This window comes from Solanum pennellii, chromosome 8 (assembly GCF_001406875.1).
Source record: "Solanum pennellii chromosome 8, SPENNV200".
Lineage (NCBI taxonomy): Eukaryota > Viridiplantae > Streptophyta > Magnoliopsida > Solanales > Solanaceae > Solanum > Solanum pennellii.
In genome coordinates this window covers 43,906,710-43,927,142 of record NC_028644.1, presented here as the reverse complement: position 1 = coordinate 43,927,142, position 20,433 = coordinate 43,906,710, and the positions used below count along the sequence as shown (strand labels likewise).

The 20,433-nt window shown below is 32.8% G+C and overlaps 2 long non-coding RNA genes and 3 pseudogenes across 2 annotated transcripts; 2 read left to right on the top strand and 3 right to left on the bottom strand.

Moving 5' to 3' along the window:
• Positions 1–582: 582 nt before the first annotated feature.
• LOC114078292 lies at positions 583–9,638 on the bottom strand. Its single transcript, XR_003579882.1, has 3 exons — positions 9,571–9,638; positions 1,353–1,440; positions 583–1,250 (listed from the first exon to the last, which is right to left on the bottom strand). It is a non-coding gene; the product is annotated as an uncharacterized LOC114078292 (long non-coding RNA).
• Positions 9,639–10,558: 920 nt separating this feature from the next.
• On the bottom strand, positions 10,559–13,926 carry LOC107028265. The gene is made up of 3 exons (XR_001457811.2): positions 13,782–13,926; positions 12,595–12,637; positions 10,559–10,678 (listed from the first exon to the last, which is right to left on the bottom strand). It is a non-coding gene; the product is annotated as an uncharacterized LOC107028265 (long non-coding RNA).
• Positions 13,927–15,533: 1,607 nt separating this feature from the next.
• Positions 15,534–16,328, top strand: LOC114078423 (annotated as a pseudogene).
• Positions 16,329–16,533: 205 nt separating this feature from the next.
• Positions 16,534–17,289, top strand: LOC107027634 (annotated as a pseudogene).
• A 1,118-nt stretch (positions 17,290–18,407) lies between these two features.
• The window catches only part of LOC107028140, a 14,367-nt pseudogene continuing 12,341 nt past the window's right edge, over positions 18,408–20,433 (bottom strand).

Below are 20,433 nucleotides of genomic sequence, written 5' to 3'. Positions count from 1 at the left end.
CTAGCTGCCCCCCCCCCCCACCCATATATAAGATAAGCTAGGTACCCTCAAGCACAAACAAACAAGAGCCCGAACAAACTCCCATAGGCCTTAGAGGTACACAGAGAAGCCACAAATATGAAACCCAAAGAAAACAAAACTACGAACCGACACAACCAACAACTCAAACCCAATAAAAAATTTTGACTTCCTTATCGGGCTACCCTGCCCGCCAGAAACTCTGGGGCGTCACCCATCAAGGCGGATAAAAATTAAGAAGTGAGTTCTCTATGATTGTATATAAGTCCCGTCAGTAGTGTGGATAAATCCCCTTAGGAATCCCTATTCCAACAGCCCAATAAGCTAACACTCTTAGTGACCTACCCAAGACAACAAAGTGTACCGTCTAACACTCTAGGGAGCCCTGTCCTAGCATAAAAGAGTGTGCAAGATTGTTCACTCAAAAGAGGACCTAAAGTAAGTTATATCCTACTAGCCAAAAAATTAATCACCTCCTGGCCCTGCCCAGTGCCAGCTAGTTAAGTCATCTATAACTCCTAAGGGCCCTACCAAATACAAGCAGAGTGTGCGGGTAAAGTCAACTCCGTAGAGGATCTGTAATTCCAAAAATGGGTGAATCAACTCCAAGCCAACGTCAATCAACATCCACTACCAAGTACCTCACACCAGAATCGACCGCGTAGCACCCAACCAGGAAAATACCATGCCTCCAATAACAAATTAGTATCGTAGAAATAAGGAGAGAAGCCAAAAAGATCACAAGCAATAAAAATCCCAACGCTAAGCTAAACTATCAGACCCAAGTTTTCTATACCGATCTACAATGATTTAGTCAGTCCACATTGGCGTCGAATACATATAAAAGTAAACCAGGTGCATGGGTCTAAGGCAACACTAGTCTATCCTAGACTAAGGACAAAGATAAATTCAAAAATAAATAAACAACCAACTAGATACTATGCATGCAATGATAGATAAAAAAACCTAATAGGTCATTAACAAGTACCGACAGATAAACACCCCTTTGACAAAATGGTACTAAACCCAAAATGGCATGAAAAATCAACCCTTCAAAATCGTTTCTGATAAGAAGAGATGACATACTAGCCGCACACCCATATTTAAACAATACCACAATCAACCTCAATCTAAAGGATAGGAGTTATAGCCTACTTAAAGGCCAACTACACTCTCTCCTCATGACTTTGCTGGAGCATTTCCTTTCCGAACAACCTTTAACTGTTTCCATGCTATCAAAAATAGAACACATGATTAGCATAGTTGTTTAGACATTAAAATCATCAAAATTGAAGAGAGAACAATTTCCTAGTAAAAATCGCGAAATGTCATACCTACTCAACAATTGAATCCTTGTAAAGGTCCTAAGCACTCTCTCAAACTTATATTTCCAAATGGAGTACCTCTCGGAGCTCGGAATAGCTGCATGCAACAACAAACAGTAACGCAAAAATTTTCGCAAAAAGAGACTTTGGGAAGCCAATTATAATGCAGATACACCACAATCAAAGACTTTCTGACACGCTCTAGAGAGTCACCCACACATCCAAAGCAAACTCGAACAAACAAGACTTTGAGTCACCCAAAATGGAGTTCTGTAACTCGACATACTCAAGTATCAAAATGAGGTTGAATCTTATTATTCCCTATATAAATTGAAGCAGTTCTTGTTGCTAAAAGCTAAATCTATTTGCCAAAAGACTAAATTCTAGTAGCTATTTTCTGCACCAACAACACTAGCTTTTGCTATAATTTTTAAAAGAGCCTCAAATAAACCCATGGAATTCGTTCGGGACCTTATGAAAATAGTCCAGATATACTACCTAACTAAATTTTACATTGCAGACTCAATGGCTAAATTACAATTTCCCTACTAGGTCATTTCGATGGAAAGTGGGCCCCACACGTTAATACATTTTTAGCCAATTTCTAGAACTGGCCTCGGAATATGACCTGAAGCCCTGGGGAAGCACGCAAAGGGTCATTTTAGACCAAAATCAACATTCCAAAATGAACATGCTAACAGAATTATCATATGATCCTATTTATCAAGAATATGGACCCATGTGAAACTTAAGCCTAAATTCAATGACTAAAGTGCCAAATTTCCCAAAGTAACATGAAAGCCTTAGGACTCATTCCAACAATGCTACTAGCCTTATTTAGCCGCTCCGAAGATGATGCAACTGTTAGAATTCCAATTTTAGGTCATTTACCAGAGGTTATGACGAAAATCAACTTTACATGTTTAACAATCTCCAAACTAACGAGAAACGTCATAAAACCAAACAAATGACTAGGAGACAGAACATTTATCCTCAACAAGTCATAAACGGCATATGATCACTACATGAACACTCCAAATGATGGAAAAAAACCATAAACATAGAAATGTCCTGCAGGGTCATTGCAACATCCACTACTAAAAGGACTTTCGTCCGTAAAAGAAAAACTCAAGAAGTACCTGATGGCTCAAATAAGCAAGGGAACTCTTCCCGCTCCGCCCGCTCGGTCCCCTAGGTATCCTACTCGATTAGATGATTCCTCAAATAGACCTTCACTACAAGACTTGCTATAGACCTCACTCGCCTCAAATTTCTAGCCAAAATAGCAACAAGCTCCTCAATGTAGGTCAGACGATCATCCAACTAAAAAACATCGTACTAGAGAACATAAGACTCATCTGGAACATATTGACGCAACATCAAGGGATTGAAAATAGGGTGAATAGTTCATAGACAACATCACCAATATTCCTCAAAATCTCAAAAGACCCAAAATACATGGGGATAAGCCTACCCCCTCGCAAATATCATCACGCCCTTCATGAGAGATACTGGGAAGTATACCCAGTTACCAACGACAAATATCAATGGTCGACTCCTGGGATACACATAACTCTAATCTCTACTCTGAGTTATCCCGAGCCTATCCTAAATTAACCTCTCATGAACTAAGACCTCTAGCCTACGCTCTTTAGAGTCAAATAAACAATTTCAAGTGCAGACAACATTCCGTACAAGGCCTCAAATGGGGCACTTTGAATGCTAGAATTTTAGTTGTTGTTGTATGCAAACTCCACAAAAGGCAAGAAATGGTCCATTAAGCTCCGAAATCCATAACATAGGCCCACAACATATCCTTAAGAACTTGAATAAATGAGTTATCAAATCTGTGAAGGATTTAGGGGTATTAGTCAAACCAAAACGCACAACAAGGAACACAAAATGGAAAAAATTATTCCTATATGTTGTCTTATGGAAGTTTGCTTCTATAATCCTCAATTGATGTTGTTGGATATAGAGTTAATCTTATAAAGCACTACATCTCCCTAAAGTTATCAAATAGATTATTAATATGAGGCATAATATAATTGTTCTTCACTGTCACCTTATCTAATTGTCTATAATAAATAAATCTCCACATAGTACAATCCTTCTTCTTACAAAGATGAGAGCGCATCAAAATATAAAACACTAGGTAAAATTAATTCCTTACCCATGAGATCATGAAGATAAAAACAAAGCTGCCTAAGCTCTAAAAGTCAATACCGTATGATGGGATAGAAATAAGATGAGTACCTGAGTCAAAATTAATGCATAAATTTCCCGCTTTAAGGGTAGGCTAGGAAGCATAGTGGGAAACACATCTTGTGAAATCTTACACCACAAGCATTGAATCAACTGTAAGGCCCTTTCTACTAACATCTCTAACATAGGCCAAATATTCCTAAAACCCCAGCCACAAGCCTGTAGCCTGTATATAACAAATAACCCCAACTAGAGTGCGACTACGAAAATCCTGCCATACCACCTGTGCAATACGAAGCATGGCTAAAGTTATAGTCTTGGCATAGAAACCCAATATCGCTCGATGAGGGGATAACCAGACCATGCCCAAGGTCAAAGAAATATCTGTCATACTATTCACAATAAGATGTGTCCCAGTATCCTACCGCCGAATAGTCACCAAAACGGATCTAAAAACTTGATTCACTACTAAAGAATCCCCTACTAGGTAAAAACAATAAATGGTACCACTAAGGCCTCAAGATTCAACACCACGAGGAGAACAATAAGCAGACACATAAGAATAACAAGAACCATGAACAAATAATGATGAATTTAACTGGTGGTATAAGATAACCTTACCTATGTTCAAATAATTTAATGCCTTGAACTCTACTATAGTTGTAGCTGAATAGAAATGACCCTAGGTTCCTCTACCATGCGCATAAACTATAGCACATATACTGCCTCACCGAGATACTTCCTTAACACGTGAATGTTGACCTCCTTCTCTGGTTGGAGGGGCTACTGTTGCTACCGGTCTCACTGCTTGAGGAACTGGTAAGGATGATCTAGATCTAGGGCACTATATAGACTAATGTTCAAGATCCCTATCGTGAAGCAACCCTATGATGATCTAGCCGCTACTAGACGTCGGAAACCCAGTCCTGATGAAATTATCTGAAATCTTTCGCGACCCTAACTCGTTCATGCAGTATAACCATCATAGTTGTGTTGGTTATCCTCTAATAACAGCAATGATGCCTGAAATTGGCGACTACACTGAATCAACTAAAACCTCTGATGAACCAGGTTCTTTGTATCCCTAGGATTAGGACAGGCCCCACTAAGTTGTCATCCTGCATGGCCCTATTGTCGTTGTCCCTGTGGGCCTCGCAGCAGAGCTACTCAAATGTGCGGGCATTGACCACATCGCGAAAAGATACACTTGTTAAACCATAAAATACGACTCAATACTCAAATGCAACCTCAGTCCGTTGACAAAACACATGACTATTTCTTTCATTGTTTGAAAGATCAAGGTGGAATGATGGGATAACCCATGAAATCATCATTCTCATATTCCGTCATGGAGCCCTTCTCCAACCTCGAGAACTCATCAAAATGTCAATCTTCAATGCTCTATGGGATAAATCTCGTTAGAAAAAGCCTAAGAAAACTCTGTCTACGTTATTACAAAGGACTCTGGTGGTATGGCCTCAATGAAAGAGCGCATCCACCGCCTGGCAAGCCCATCTAACGGATAAGTTGTGAATTTAACTCCCCTCTACTGCACCTACCCCAAAATCTACACTCGACTTCACTAACACGAAAGTCTGATGTCGCTCCCAGTAAGTATTAAGGAACTCCTGTGCATCCTCGCCAACTGACCAAGGAAACCTCCGTGGTTTTAGTCTCAGAAACACCCTATGCATCTTTTGTTCCCTTATTGGCACAACTTCGTTTAAAACATTCGGCTGAATGGCAGCATGTGGCGACGAATGCTGAACCTTGAGGGCCGTTGCTATAGCCTTACCATATGGTAATTGAGCCAGCTTCATAATTTGTATTGGGTCCTGATGTTGCTTAATTCCACCAATAGTCATTAAAATATACGTAAGCATATTCTATAGATCATCGGCGACATTTGGTGCGGGTGGTGGCTGGGCTAGTCCAAGCCCCACCGGCTAGAGAGGAATCTGGTCTAACTAATGCTCTGCCTATGGATTTTGGGTAATCCTTCTCTCGAGTTGGTGGTGCAGCCCGACCTCTGGTCGACCACTATTGTACGTGTGATCCATCTTGTGATACTACGAAACAAGTAGTAATCGATAAAATTTACTAAAAAATAACTTGCTAAAATGATACAAAATAGGAAAACTCCCTAAGGACCTCCAGTAGCCTCCTGAACATAATTGACAAACATCTCCGCACCAATCTTTAGGACTCTACTAGATGTTAGAACTTTACTAGTGAGACTAACTAACCTACTTAAAGCTAAATCTAATGGAAACTAAGTCATAGCCTACTTAAAAGCTGACTTTGCGTGATCCAAGTTACTCTACCAGAGCTTTTCCTTTCCGAACGGCCTTGGAATGCTGCCACGATATCAAAAATAGAACCATGAACGATCATTTACTACAATCATCAAAATCAAAGCTAGACTAATTTTTGAGTCAAGATCAGGAAATGTAGGAGCCGATTGGTAATTTCAAGAATTGACTCCAAAAGAGGGCCGAAACCCTCCACCAAGCTTGTGCTCTAAAACAGAGAACCTCTCGGGGCTAGGGAAAGCTCCATGAAACAACAAACCATAATGCAAGACATTAAACAAAATAGACTTAGGGAGCCACTTATATTGTTGATATACCACAATCAGAGACTTTCTGACACACTCAAGATACCACCCATACAGCCAACTCAAACACGAAGTGATCGGACGTTGAATCACCCAAAGCAGAGCTCTAGAACTCCATATATTAACTTTTCAAATTAAGGAAGAATCTGATTTTTCTCTATAGGAATAACCGCAGTTCTGGTTGCTAAATGCTAAATCTATTCACCAAAATACTAAATTCTCGTCGCTAAAGATCTGCACCAGCAACACAAGATTTTTCTATGTTTTTTTAGAAGTCTCATAATAGACCCTTATAATTCACTTAAGACCCAATGAAAATAAATCACATATTTTACCCCATTATATGGCGTTGTTTGAATTTCAATACGAGGTCATTTCGACAAATGTGCCCCACAACCAAAAGCTATTTTTATCCAATTTTAAAAAAGAACCTCGAAATAAGACTAGAAGTTTCAAAAAGCTCACCAAAGGTCATTCTAGAGAAAACTCAGCATTCCAAAACTAACTTCCCTGTCAAAACTCCCATCCAAGTGTGTTTGCCAAGAATGTTAACCCAAGTCAAATATAAGGCAAAATTTAAAGGCTAATGTGCTAGATGTCCCCAAAGTCACACTGTATCCCTTAGGACTCGTGCCAACATGCTACTAGCCTAATTTGGCTGCTCTGGAGCTGATGCAACATTCAGATTACCATCTAATGTCGTTTACCAGAGGTTATGAGTCAAATAACTTTTCAAGTTTCAAAAGCTCCAACAGCAAAACGGGTATAAAACCCACATGAACGACACGATGATCAAGTAGCCACTGCTGGCAAGTCATAAATTACTTGTGGTCACTAGAGTAACGCTCTCAATTATGGAAAGATGACATAAACATAAAAATGACCTGAAGGATAATTATATCATGGCAGAAGAAGAAACATATCGAGCACAAGATACACAACACATAGTATCCCTAATGATGCTATAGATTGAAGGTATTCAAATACTCTTTCACTATAAAATCTACCACAACATGGACAGAGTTTGTCAATGTATTCTTAGTGTTTTCCTTCTAAGTGACCATTGCAATTTTCAAATAAAATAAAAAGTGGGTCAAGTGATCATTAATATGGCCACAATCATAGAACTATTGACTAAGATTGGCCAAATAGTTTAAGAGAAAAAAAAGAATTTCAAAACTTCTGGTATAAAGTAAGCTGTATAAAATTTGTGGCTATAAAGTAAAACACGAAATTTTAATTTAAATTGTTACTAAGTATGGAAAGATGTCCCTTTTTTTATGGGAATGACTAAAAATAAAAGACTATCATATAAATTAGGATAGAGATAAAATCTTAGTAGAAACTATTTAATATTTCAGGTCTACCAATAGTAAAATAGAAAAGTCAGTGATGTTATGTCTCTGGTATCCCTTTTGTCTTGCTTTGAGGTCTCACCAACCTTTTCTTTTTAGATTTTTATTGAAAAAAAATATTCCTATAACCATATTGATCGAGAGTACATTTTCTGAAATTTGAATGGGGTCAATGGATTATTATGAGAATGATTTCGAAGATGCAATACTCGAGGACACAACAACTTATTACTCTTGCAAGGACCCTAACTGCACATGAATCTTCAAGGATCAAATAAGAAGCTTTTAAAGAATAATAATAAAAAGTATCCTCGACCATTGTAACTTCAAAATTGTTCTCATAATAATCTATTGACCACACTCTAATATCAAAAATTATATCTAGTACATTCTTTAGTAGAGCTATGTCAATTTTCTGTCCCTCATGCTCTTGATCAATCTTGTTAGAGGAGTATTGTTGGTTGATAAAAAATTAAAAAGAAATGGATGTGACAACTCAAACCAAGAGAAAACAGATACCAAAGATATAAGAACATCTTTGACTTTTCATTCTACCTCTGTCCCAATTTATGTGATATTCTTTCTTTTTTAGTCATTCACCAAAAAAGGACATCTTTCCATATTTAGTAAAAATTTTACTTCAAATTTCTTGTTTTACTTTATATCCATAAAGTTTCAATAGCTTTGTTTATACCACAAGTTTCAAAACTCCTTCTCTTTTTCTTTCAATCAAACTTTTTTTCTATGATCATCTATTAAAACATATCCACCTGAGTTCAGGTCATGGCTTTTATATTATTTTTTGTAAATATGTTTTCTAGGTTTTTCCTCTTCTAGAATTTGTTTTTTAGTTTGACATGATACTCAACTGCTGCCACATCTTACGAAAAAAAATCTTAAATCAGATAAAAACAACCAAATATGTGCAAGTTATCAAGACTAAATCAATCTAGCACATGATGAAAAGTTTTGAGGCTTCTCCAATGCAATTTGATAAAAATAAATATGTGAACAATGATCGGAACAAATATCAACGCTACAGCTTCAAAGGTCAGAATATCTGAGTCAATGGATTCCATAACCGCAAGGTTAGCGTAACCAAGGGACCGGGTAGTAGAACTGAGGTAATTGGAGTAAAGCTTAATAGGGAAACAAAAATAACTTTGAAAATAAAAGTGCAAATTTGTACATACCTCTTAGAGGGATGATATGTAACTCACAATAGTGGTGAATGAAGTTTGAGAGTGCTTTATAGAAATAAGAGAGGAAATATACAAAAGTTCGCACCATGATTGAGATGATAAGCCCCCATACTTCCTCTATCCAAAAACATGAAATACAACTAGATGCATCACAACAGAATGTAGCCCCCTCACAGGGAAACTTTAAATACAGACTATTGAGTATCTATGTCATTTCACGGAAATCATCACTTGGAGTAGCAGGTTTCTCCCAAAAGAAGTAGAAAAAGTTTATAGTTGTTGAACAGACTATACTTATGATTACCAAGAAAAAGGGATCCCACAAAGAAGAGATTAAATTGACTCGCTCGGTTTGCTCTATTGCTTATGTAGATGAAGTAAAAAAGAAGGAAAAGTTTGGACCTTTCACTAGTAGAAATCATGAGTTTGCTAGTGTCTAGTGTGATAATAGGGATAACATCAACTTGATTCCTTCGGCTATTGATAAACATTCTTGTTGATGTAAGACATAGTTCTATCATTTTTAGTGATACTGTATGACATAAAAAATCATATGTCTGTAAATATGTAATAAAGGAAGATATTCTTGTTTTTATTCTTCACTAGATTCAATATAAAGACTAGATTTTTGGAAGATTTTCTCTTTTTAAGGTAAGTAATTATAGGCAAAGTAGTATTTGAATAATTTGGATCACGCGTGGTTCTCTTCGCCGTTATGATCTTGTATCCATTCCCCCCCCCCTTTCTTCTTTTTCCGGCACCTCGATTAGTTGTGCATTAACATAAATAAATAAAATCTTGTAAGAAACACATAATAGATAGCTCCATTAAATGGATGATGACATTACCGAACAACTGGATTGTGGGATTCACAAGTTTTCAGATGATAACGTTAAGACTATTCCTTATCAGCAAGAGTTGAATGAAGTGTTTCAGTTACCTACATTATATGTAGAATACATTAGAAGAGAGGATATAAAAATCAAATACCTATCCAGGAAACATGTAGTGCATTTCCTCCCCTCTATATAATAAAAAGAATTTTAAAGCAGTGTCACAAGAATGAAATTACTAGATAGTTAGTCCATTATTAACATTCGAGAAAATTACTTCATTAGATAAAATTTCACGACACTTTTCTCAAAAATGAATGATGATTTTCAATTTAATCATAATTTGTTTACCTTGACTATTTTGCGAACAGAGTTGTCTGTCCTTCCCTTAATTCTTACAAGCAAGAAACCACAGGGAAGGACTAGATACTCTATTTCCACAACAGTCTAGAGACAAAAAAGAATCATGATTAGATTGAAAATACACATGTTGTTTGATAAAAGTGTCCATGAAGTTTAAGAAATGAAGTGTTTTTCTAGTATGATAATAATGGACTAACTATTTTATAATATCATCCTCTAGACACTACTCAAAATTTTATTAATGATTTAGAGCGAAGGAATTAACTACATGCCTGTTGTCAGCATATTTAATGTTTGTTTCCTCTATTGTGATGTATTTTGAAGGTAATATATGTAATTAAGATTCTCCATCCAATTCCTACCGATATGAAACCATATTAAAATCATCCTTTAAAAACTTGTGAATCTCACTACCATGTTGTTCAATCATGTTATCATTCGATTCATCGGATCTATATATTAATGTTTTACGCCCATAATTTTAGTTGTTTGATGAAAATATATAGAATTACTTGAAAAGCAAGAACAAGGGAGAAAAATAATTGCAAAACCTTAATGCAGAGAGAGAACTATTTGTTACTCAAATCATTCCAATATTAATTTACTTATAAATTATTTACCCTACAAAATAATAATTCTTCCAACAATTATTTATAATGAATTTAGTTGAAAAAGAGAAGATCAACCTTTATAGTATATTTATGGACACAATGATTTATTAAGTTTATTTTTCAATCTTCCTTCTTTAAGACCATTGAATCTGTCAACACATTGAAATACTTTTGTCAGTGCAATACCCTAGTGATAGACAACAGTAATAAATATACACATCAGCATATCATATCACATAATATCATATATTGCTAAATTTCAGAAACTAAAAAGATGAAAAAATGAATTACCATTTGATCCCTAATCTAAATTAGAAATTAATATTAAATAATATTATTTTCATTTTTTTAAATGTAAGTTATTATTAGAAGACAACGGCAGAATTAATAATGTAAATGAAATTTAAAATGTATTGTTTCTTAATTTAATAATTCAATTATCTAGGAAAATGAAAGGGTTCATTGTCAATTAGTTGATACTTCATAATAAATCGGTTAGTATTACTAGAGTAAACACATGTAAGTTGTAACAATGAAATTAAATCACATTCATTATATATATATATATATATATATATATATATTTATTGAGAGAGAGAGAGATTTTCTATATAATACTTACTGTTCGTAACTAACATCCAAGTTAGCTGAAATATCTTTTCTTTTGAATATTACTACATTATGCATATGAATTTTTTTATATAACACATATAATATTTTTAGAAAGAGTGAGGAATACTAGCAATTTATTTCTATTTACAACCTTCATTTATCTTCAAAACATTACTATTTTTGTATCATTTGCATTTTTTATATAGCACATACAATATTTTTAGGAAGAGTGAGGACTACTTGCAATTTATTTCTATTTACAACCTTCATTTATTTTCAAAATATTACTATATTTGTATCATTTACGTGCATGCCTCTTCGTCATAAAGATATTTAGGAGAATTGAAATAATTTTATCAAGCTATAAATGTGTAGACTTATAAATTAGGAGTAATAAATACATGAAAGGAAATATTCAAAGAAAGCAAATCAGAAAAGCGAGTTCAATTAGCTATTAGGATCTACTTCACACCTCTTCTTCTAGTTATATTTTTAAGAAATTACTCTGTTTGAATTTTTTGAAATGTAAAATAATTATATAGCAATGTACATGCATATTATTACCCTATCATGTAATATAGCATACCAATTTTTTTATTGTACTTTTAGCAATTGTTTGTACTTTCTGTAAAGAAATAATTAATATGTCATTTATTTTTATTTTTTATTATTGGAAACTATTTTTAAAATGTTTAACTTCATTAAAAAAATGAAAAGAATATCATGAACTGGGGAAATTATTACTTCTAACACAAATTTCAGTTTTGAAAAAAAAAAGGTATATAACAAAGAGTTTTGAACTTTTATAATAAAAATTTAATTTTAAGGTACACTTGAATTTTCTTTTCACAATTCATCTCATCAAAACATAATTCTACCGATCTAACTAATGAGTAGTTTTGCATTATTGTAAGTCAGATAATGACTTATTATTCAAGTTCAATGAAATACGCACACCATTCCAATAATTTTTGGATTTCGTGTTTTTATTTTTAAAAAAATATTATATCTTAATATTGAAGAAAAAATATTTTGTATTAATGTAATCCACGTGCGAAGCACGTGTTCTTATAATAATGCATATCAACATAGATACTAAAATCTATAAATAATTCTACATTTTTAGTTTAATTCAAAATCGTTACAGTTTGATTGACATGTAGTTGACTGCAAATAAAATTCGTTTTATCCTCCTACCAGGAAATTTATTGGATAAAATTACACATCAAAAGAATGAGTTTGTAGTTAATATATGGAAAAATAAGTGAATGAATCTGCAGTTTATTATGTTGTAGTTTGAAAGTGTAAGAGAGTATACAAATATAATTATAATTCGGAATGTTCCTTGCACATAAATCAAATACTTAAATTCATGTCATTTACATAAATTTGATTTATAAAAAATTTAAATAATTGATAATACTAAAGCATATTAAAATAATATTTTTCTTACTGGAAGGTGACCGACAGCTTGTAGTTTCACTATACCCCATGAGCTGAAAAATACACAGCCTCAATTAAAACTAAATTAGACTCGAATCAAGTTGGGAAAAAACATTCCCTTTAATTAAAAAGAAATTAGACTCAAATAAACATGGAACACACACATCCATTAATTAAAAATAAAATAGTCTCGAATCAAGTTACAAAAACACAGATCCGTCAAAGAAAAACAAACTAGACTCTAATTCAAGTTGAAAAATAGAGATCCAATAATGAAAGAGAAACTAGACTCAAATTATGTTGAAAATTACAAATCAATGAATTAAAAAGAAACTAGAGTCAAATCAAGCTGAAAAACAAACATCCGTCTTTTAAAAGAAATTAGACTAAAATCAGGTTGAAAAACATAAATCCATCCATTAAAAAGAAACTACACTCAAATCAAACTGAAAAAAAAATTACATATCCAGCAATTAAAAAGAAACTAGATTCAAATCAAACTAAAAAGTACAATTCCATTGATTAAAAAAATGTAGACTCAAATCAAGTTAAAAATTCATAGATCCATCAATTAAAATTAAACTAAACTCAAACTGAGCTGAAAAAATACGAAATCATCAAGTAAAAGGAAACCAGACACAAATAAAGGTGAATAACATATGTCCATAAATTAAAATGAAATAAGACTGAAATCAAACTGAGAAGCACATATCCATTACTTAATAAGAAACTTGACTCAAATCAAGCTAGAAAAATACAAATCCATCAATAATAAAGAAATGATACTCAAATTAGGTTTTAGCAAAACGCAGATCCATCAATAAAAAAGAAACAAGACTCAAATCAAGCTGAAAAAATAGAAATCCATCAATAAAAATGATACTAGACTTAATATAGGCTGAAAAATACTGATACATCAATCAAAAAAGAATCTAGACTTGAATCAAGTTGAAAAACACAGATCCATCTCTTAAAAAGAAACTAGACTCATATCAAACAATGAATGAAGAGAAACACTAACATAGAGCTAACAAATAGGCACCCAAGATAACAATCCTCGGTTCACTCATAGAGATCCACAACAATATGATCCAAAGAAATAATCATCTACATAGGAAAAAAGAATGAATAGATGCACCTTTTAATCCCAGGTTACAAATAAAAAACAAGTTATGAAGCGAAAGACGCAAATCTTACTTCTACAAGATGAGAAACAACGACGTACACGAAGGAGGGCCATGATTGTTGATCATCCAAAGAAGAACATGAACTAGAATGATATTATGGAATCTCATCAATGTCGACTTATTCAGTAGAGAGAGGAAGTTGTGAAATAAAATTATAAACCATCTACCCTAGTAATATAGTAGTTCATATAGCAAAGAGAAAATTTCATATATAGCAAATTTAATTGATTAAATAACATTATATGGGTATAGTTTACCTAATTACATTCTATGAGTCTAGTTTAGTTATTTTAGGTATCTTTAATTTTGTATATAATGTTTTTTTTATTTATACAATTTTATTTTAAAAAGTGGTTTGTAAGTGAAGCGTTAAATATGCTAACAATAAATTTAGATAATGCCACAATTTTAGGTAAACGTCCCTTTTTTAAGCTAAACGTTCAAATTCATATTTTTTTTCAAAAAAAAAAAGAATTATATAGCAATTTAAACAAATTAATTATATTTTTTTTGGCTGTTTATGAAACTGAAGTTCAGCAATTTTTTTTATTATTTATTTGCAATCGAATACAGGTAATTTTTTCTTGGATGAAAATTCATGTTTATTATTGCAATAATTATACAATGTTCAATTGGATTTACAAATTTTGATTTATGTGCGTTCGTTATTGTGGTGTTGTAATTTTTTTCGAAAACTGATTTTCAAAATATGATTTTTTTAAGCTGAAATTTCGTAATATACAATTATATATTTTTTGTTGAAGTAGTATTTGCATATTATAAAGAAGATCAGTGTAAGCGAATATATGTAATCGTTGGTGATAATTGTATATATCCATAAAGTAAGTGTTTTACTTTTGATACAATTATATACTTTTGTTGATGTAGTATTTGTATATTAAAAAGAATAACAGTATAAAATCAATTATGTAATTTGAGTGTATAATATTGTTGTATTAATTGTATATATGATCTCTTTGAATGATTTGAAATATATATATATATATATTTGTATAATTGTACAGATAATGGGCTCATTAGCTATTTTGGTTATGCATTCTGGAAAATGGGACGATACAAATAGTTACATTGATTATACTATAGAGAGAGTAGTTTTTAAGGAACAATCAACGTTTCTTGATTTTTATACTACTATTGCCAAACAGATTGGTGTTGATATGAATAATAAGACTTTGAAGATTGAGTACAAGGTTGAAGAAAGCAATAAACGAATGGTTATACACAATGACATGTGTGTCAGGGTGTACATAATGCTTAAAAAGGCCAACATTGATTTTAACAAGTTTCCTATTTGTATAACTATTTTGGATTCATGTGATAGACAGATTTCTCAGTGTCAAGAAATGGGGGTGTTGGCAAATGTTGCAGAAAATGATTGTCATGGTATGATTGTTGTTGAATCGAAGGAAACAAATGTTGCATTTGTATCGATTGACACAACTGGGGTGATTTCAGACGAATCTGACAAGCATGTTGAGGTTGATCAAGTATATAAGGACAGATCAATTTTGAAAGCAGTCATGGAAAGATATGCGATTAAAGAGAGATTTCAGTATAAAACTACTCGGTCAAATTCAATACGGTAGTGTGCCTCTCAAATAGTGTCTTTGAAACTGTATAAATGTTTTTATTGCATAGTGTAAACTAAATTTGTATACTATATGAATTGATTAATTAAATGTTATGAAAAATATAATGCAGTTACACTCTGGAATGTTGTTCTAAAGGATGTGAATAGTTAATGAAGGCCTCTAATATCAACAAATCTGGAATGTTCAGAATTCGAGCATTTAACAGAAACCATACATGTCCTTTAAAAGATAGAGTTTATTCGCAAAGACATGTAACTAGCAATTTGATTGAGAGATTGTGAAACCTAAATTTGTAGATCATAAGCTTAAATATACTCCAGCTGATATAAGAAAAGATATTAAGATTGATATAGGAGTTGATGTTAACTATATGTTGGCTTGGAGGGCCAGGGAGAAAGCGTTGAAATCTTTGAGGGGTACACCAGCTGCATCATATGCAAAGTTACCTGCGTATTTGTACATGATGGATATCACTTACCTGGGGTCTCATATACGTATGAAAACGAGTATAAATAATGAGTTCTTGTATCTATTTGTTGCACTGAATACATTTATACAAGGGTTCAATCATTGTAGACCAGTAGTCGTGGTGGATGGTAGTCATCTGAGAGGTCCATACAATAGGACATTTGTTGCAGCAAGCACGACAGATGGTGCAGGTATATATATATGTAATAATGTATATGTATATACATGAATCTTTTGTATATGTACATTTAATATATGATTTTGATATTATTGTAGGACATATATTTCCACTTGTGTATGGTATTATTGATTCAGAAAATGATGCTGCATGGACTTGGTTTTTTGAGCAACTTAAAGAAGCATACGATGAGAGGAGTAACATGTGTGTTGTGTCTGATAGAAATGAGAGCATTATAAAGGCTGTTACAAATGTATACACTAATGTACCACACAATGCTTGTATGTGGCATTTATAGAATAATGTTCAGAAAAAGTTTATTAAATCTCATGAGAAGTTATCTGGTGTATTCTATACAATGGAAAAATCTTGCACAAAGAATGAATTTGATATGTTAATGGATACTGTAGAAAAGGAAGATATAAGAGTGAAAGAGTATTTGGAGTTAGCTGGAAATGAAAAATTGGGCTCTGTGTTATGCACAAGTACATAGAGGATGGCACATGACATCAAATATTGTTGAGAGTATAAATGCCGCACTTGTTTCAGCGAGAGAATTGCCTATTTTTGAATTTCTCGAAGAGGTAAGGCTATAATTTGGAAGGTGGAATCATGACTACAAGAAGGAGGCAACCTGCACATTCACATCATTGATTGGAAAATACCATGACATACTAGCAGACAATGAAGCAATGAGCACAAGAATGACGGTAATATTTAAGAATAATTGTATAATTAGAACTGTGTAAATATTTAATTGTATATTATATATTAGTATGCATTGATTTTTTTAATTGTATTTATAAATGAGCAGGTTGTACCGTCAACGGAATATGTGCACAATGTTAATGATGATGGGAGATATTTTGTAGTCTGTCTAAAAGAAAAAACTTGCACCCGTGAAAGATTTCAGTACGAGGAAATACCTTGTGAACATGCTTGGGCCGTATTGAAATGGAAGAGTCTACCACCAGATGAATATTGCTCTGATTTATACAAACCAAAGACAATGTTGAAGACATATAATATGCCTATACATCCTTTACCGGATGTAAAGGCATGGTTGATTTCGGATAGCGTTATTGCTGATGACGTATTACCTCCAAAATTTAAACGACCTCCTGGCAGGCCAAAGGGTAAGCCTCGAAAAAAAAACAGCAAGAGAGTTATCGAGGATTAAGGGGAAAAATACATGTAGCACTTGTGGAATGGCAGGTCACAATAGGCGTTCATGTAGGAATAAGCCACAATATGTTTAAGGTTGAATTTTTTTTCCTAATTAAATTTGAATTGAAACTCTATGCATTATGACTTAATTGAAATCTTGTTTTTGTATACTTATATGACTTAAACTACGTCGTAATTTTGTTATGTGTTGTACATTAATGTGTGTGTTGTTTGACCTATAATAACATCTTTTTTATAAACAAACATTACATACAAATGAATAGATAGTGAAAGAGAAATGTAACAAATTATTTGAAGTAACTATTATACTCAATAAGTTTGAGTATATACTATATGCAATGAATAATTTGAACAACATATATCTTTGGTATACAAATTCATAAATTCAATTTGTATATATATACTCAACATGATAAAATGTTCAACAGTAAACAAGTAGATCTTATAAAAATAAAACCTTATTATCCTAAAATATAGTAATTGCATATTTTGTATAGAAAACTGTGCATATATATATGTAAGATTAATAAACATTGAGTTTTAAAACGAGTTTTCATACAATTAAATTGTATACGTATATATTTATTTATATAATACGTTATACGAAATAACACTAAACATATAAATTTTTAGATCTATTTTTAATGTAATGTCAAATGCCTATGTGCAATTAAAAAAGATAGAGTATATACTATATACAATGAATAAGTGTGAGTATATAATATATACTGATTTAATTTGAACAACATATATCTTTGTTATACAAATTCGTAAATTCAATTTGTATATATATACTCAACATGATAAAATGTTCACAGTAAACAAGTAGATCTTATAAAAAAAATATAAAACCTTATTAGCCTAAAATATAGTAATTGCATTAATTTGTATAAAAAACTGTGCATATATATATATATATGTANATATTTATTTATTTATATAATACGTTATACAAAATAACACTAAGATATAAATTGTTAGATCTATTTTTAAATTTGATGTCCAATGCCTATGTGCAATTAAAAAAGATAGTGTCATATATTTGTATACCACTAATATAATAGTTCAAAACAAGAAAAATGATATTACCAGTTAGTTAAAACAAAAGGTATCGTAAAATTATTAATCTAAACCAAATATTTAAACTTTCAACTAAAAACAAAAATCATGCTACGACTACGGTATAAAACTACTGGATTGTAATCCTTTCAGTACTGTTGTTTTCTGTGCGATTCCTGACTGGTTTTAAAGGCGCTTCACTATCACTGACAGCTCCAGCTTGTAACTTTTGAATGACGTAATTCCACAAGAATGCACCGTATCTAAGACGAATTTCTTCTGGGTCTAAATCTGCTGGAATGTCTTTACTCTCACTCAAAAACTCCGCGTATGACGCAACATACACTCCACAATCCCTAAAAAAATTATATGAAAAAAACTTCAAATGTTATTATAATACTTAAAGTGTAACTATATTCAATAAAATATAAACTTAATGAAATTTGAACTTACAAACTAGCAGCTGGTTGTTAGGGAAGGTATTCCGCATATACAATTTCAAATGAATTGTATACGGTATGACCTTGATATCGATGGTGACTTGCAATATCCAAACCTTTCTTCAGATAGAAATCAGACTTTACAAGATACATTGGTATAAGCTGTGCATACTTCTTGATGTGATTAACAACAAATGAGTGGTGAAGAGAATTGTTTATTGAATCATACACCTTGATGCATCGATCCTTGAAAGATATGACAATCAGAATCCAATGTAACCTCCCTTCTAAGTTAACTGGGATGAATACATCATCGACTGTGTGTCATGGTGCATACGCTGGCATCTTGTATCCATTAATGTAATCAATAATCATCTCGTCTAACACTTCCTTAGAAAGGTCACCATTTATTCCATAATATGCATTCCAGCATTTAAAAAAACAGAGTTTAAATTGCAAGATAGATTTGTGAATTTGTATGTGCTACTGTTGGAGTATTTGGCCTTTTTCCTTATATAGTAGAATATGACATCTATGTGTTGTGATATAATGAGTAAGAATATTATAAGTTATACATTATACAATTTCATATAATTTAAACAGTTTTAATAAATAAAATGAAAACATACCGAGTTATCAATCAACTGGCGCTCAAACCCGATATTGTAGAACCAGTTCTTATTGTCAATTGTCGCTACACCAAAATTAAACAACTGTGGTAATGTTGTCTTTGCTTTCTTGTAGCGATCCTCCGCATAGTTCCTAATATAAACAATACAAAATAACTACACAAAACAAACGATTAAAAATACAAGTATATATAATGTAAATAAGTATGTTACTTTTTGTAATGCTTGACGAGTAAGTCTTCTTTCAGCCGTATCCAAAAATTTGAAAACAAATCAGACTCTTCCTTATCAGACAATGAAACAAATGGATGTTTTATATAAAAAATAACTGGTTGTCAAGACGAACTAACTGAAAAGTTATGTATACAAATATTTACACCATGCACACAATATGCTTATTTATCATAATGTAAACTTAAATAATTGTTGCATACCAGCATCTGACCCGCATGAAGTCAAGTATGGAGATATGTTGAATGGACCTGGGCGTTTAGGCCTAACAGCTGAAATTAGTGTTACTTCAACTGTAACTTGTTTTTGTAATACTATATTTTGCAGTGTGTTCACGCTTGGAAAAAGATGGTCTGGCAATTCATCCTGTGATTCAGTTACAGCTGTTTCCTGATTTGAATCAGGCATGTAGACCATTTGTATAGGCGCTGCAACTATAATAGACTCCTCTGTTTCTGCAATACGCTCATCAGATGCAGCATTGTATATGTTATTATGTACCTGACTGTCTGAGCTACTTTCAGTTTTCCTTTGGGCATTTTGTTGGACATCCACAGTAGCATACAACACTAATTGATCTTGTGAGGCAGTACCACTGTCACGACCCAAAACCGAGCCGCGACTGGCACCCACACTTACCCTCCTATGTGAGCGAACCAACCAATCTAAACCCTAACATTTCACCCATAAATAACAAAATATAATGCGGAAGACTTAAAACTCATTAATGAAAATCGATTAAATAACTTATAAAAACTCAATACTATTTATTCCCAAAACCTGGAAGTCATCACCAAAAGAACATCTATCCTCAAATTACTAATCTAAGAGTATCTAAGAAACTAAAATAAGTAAA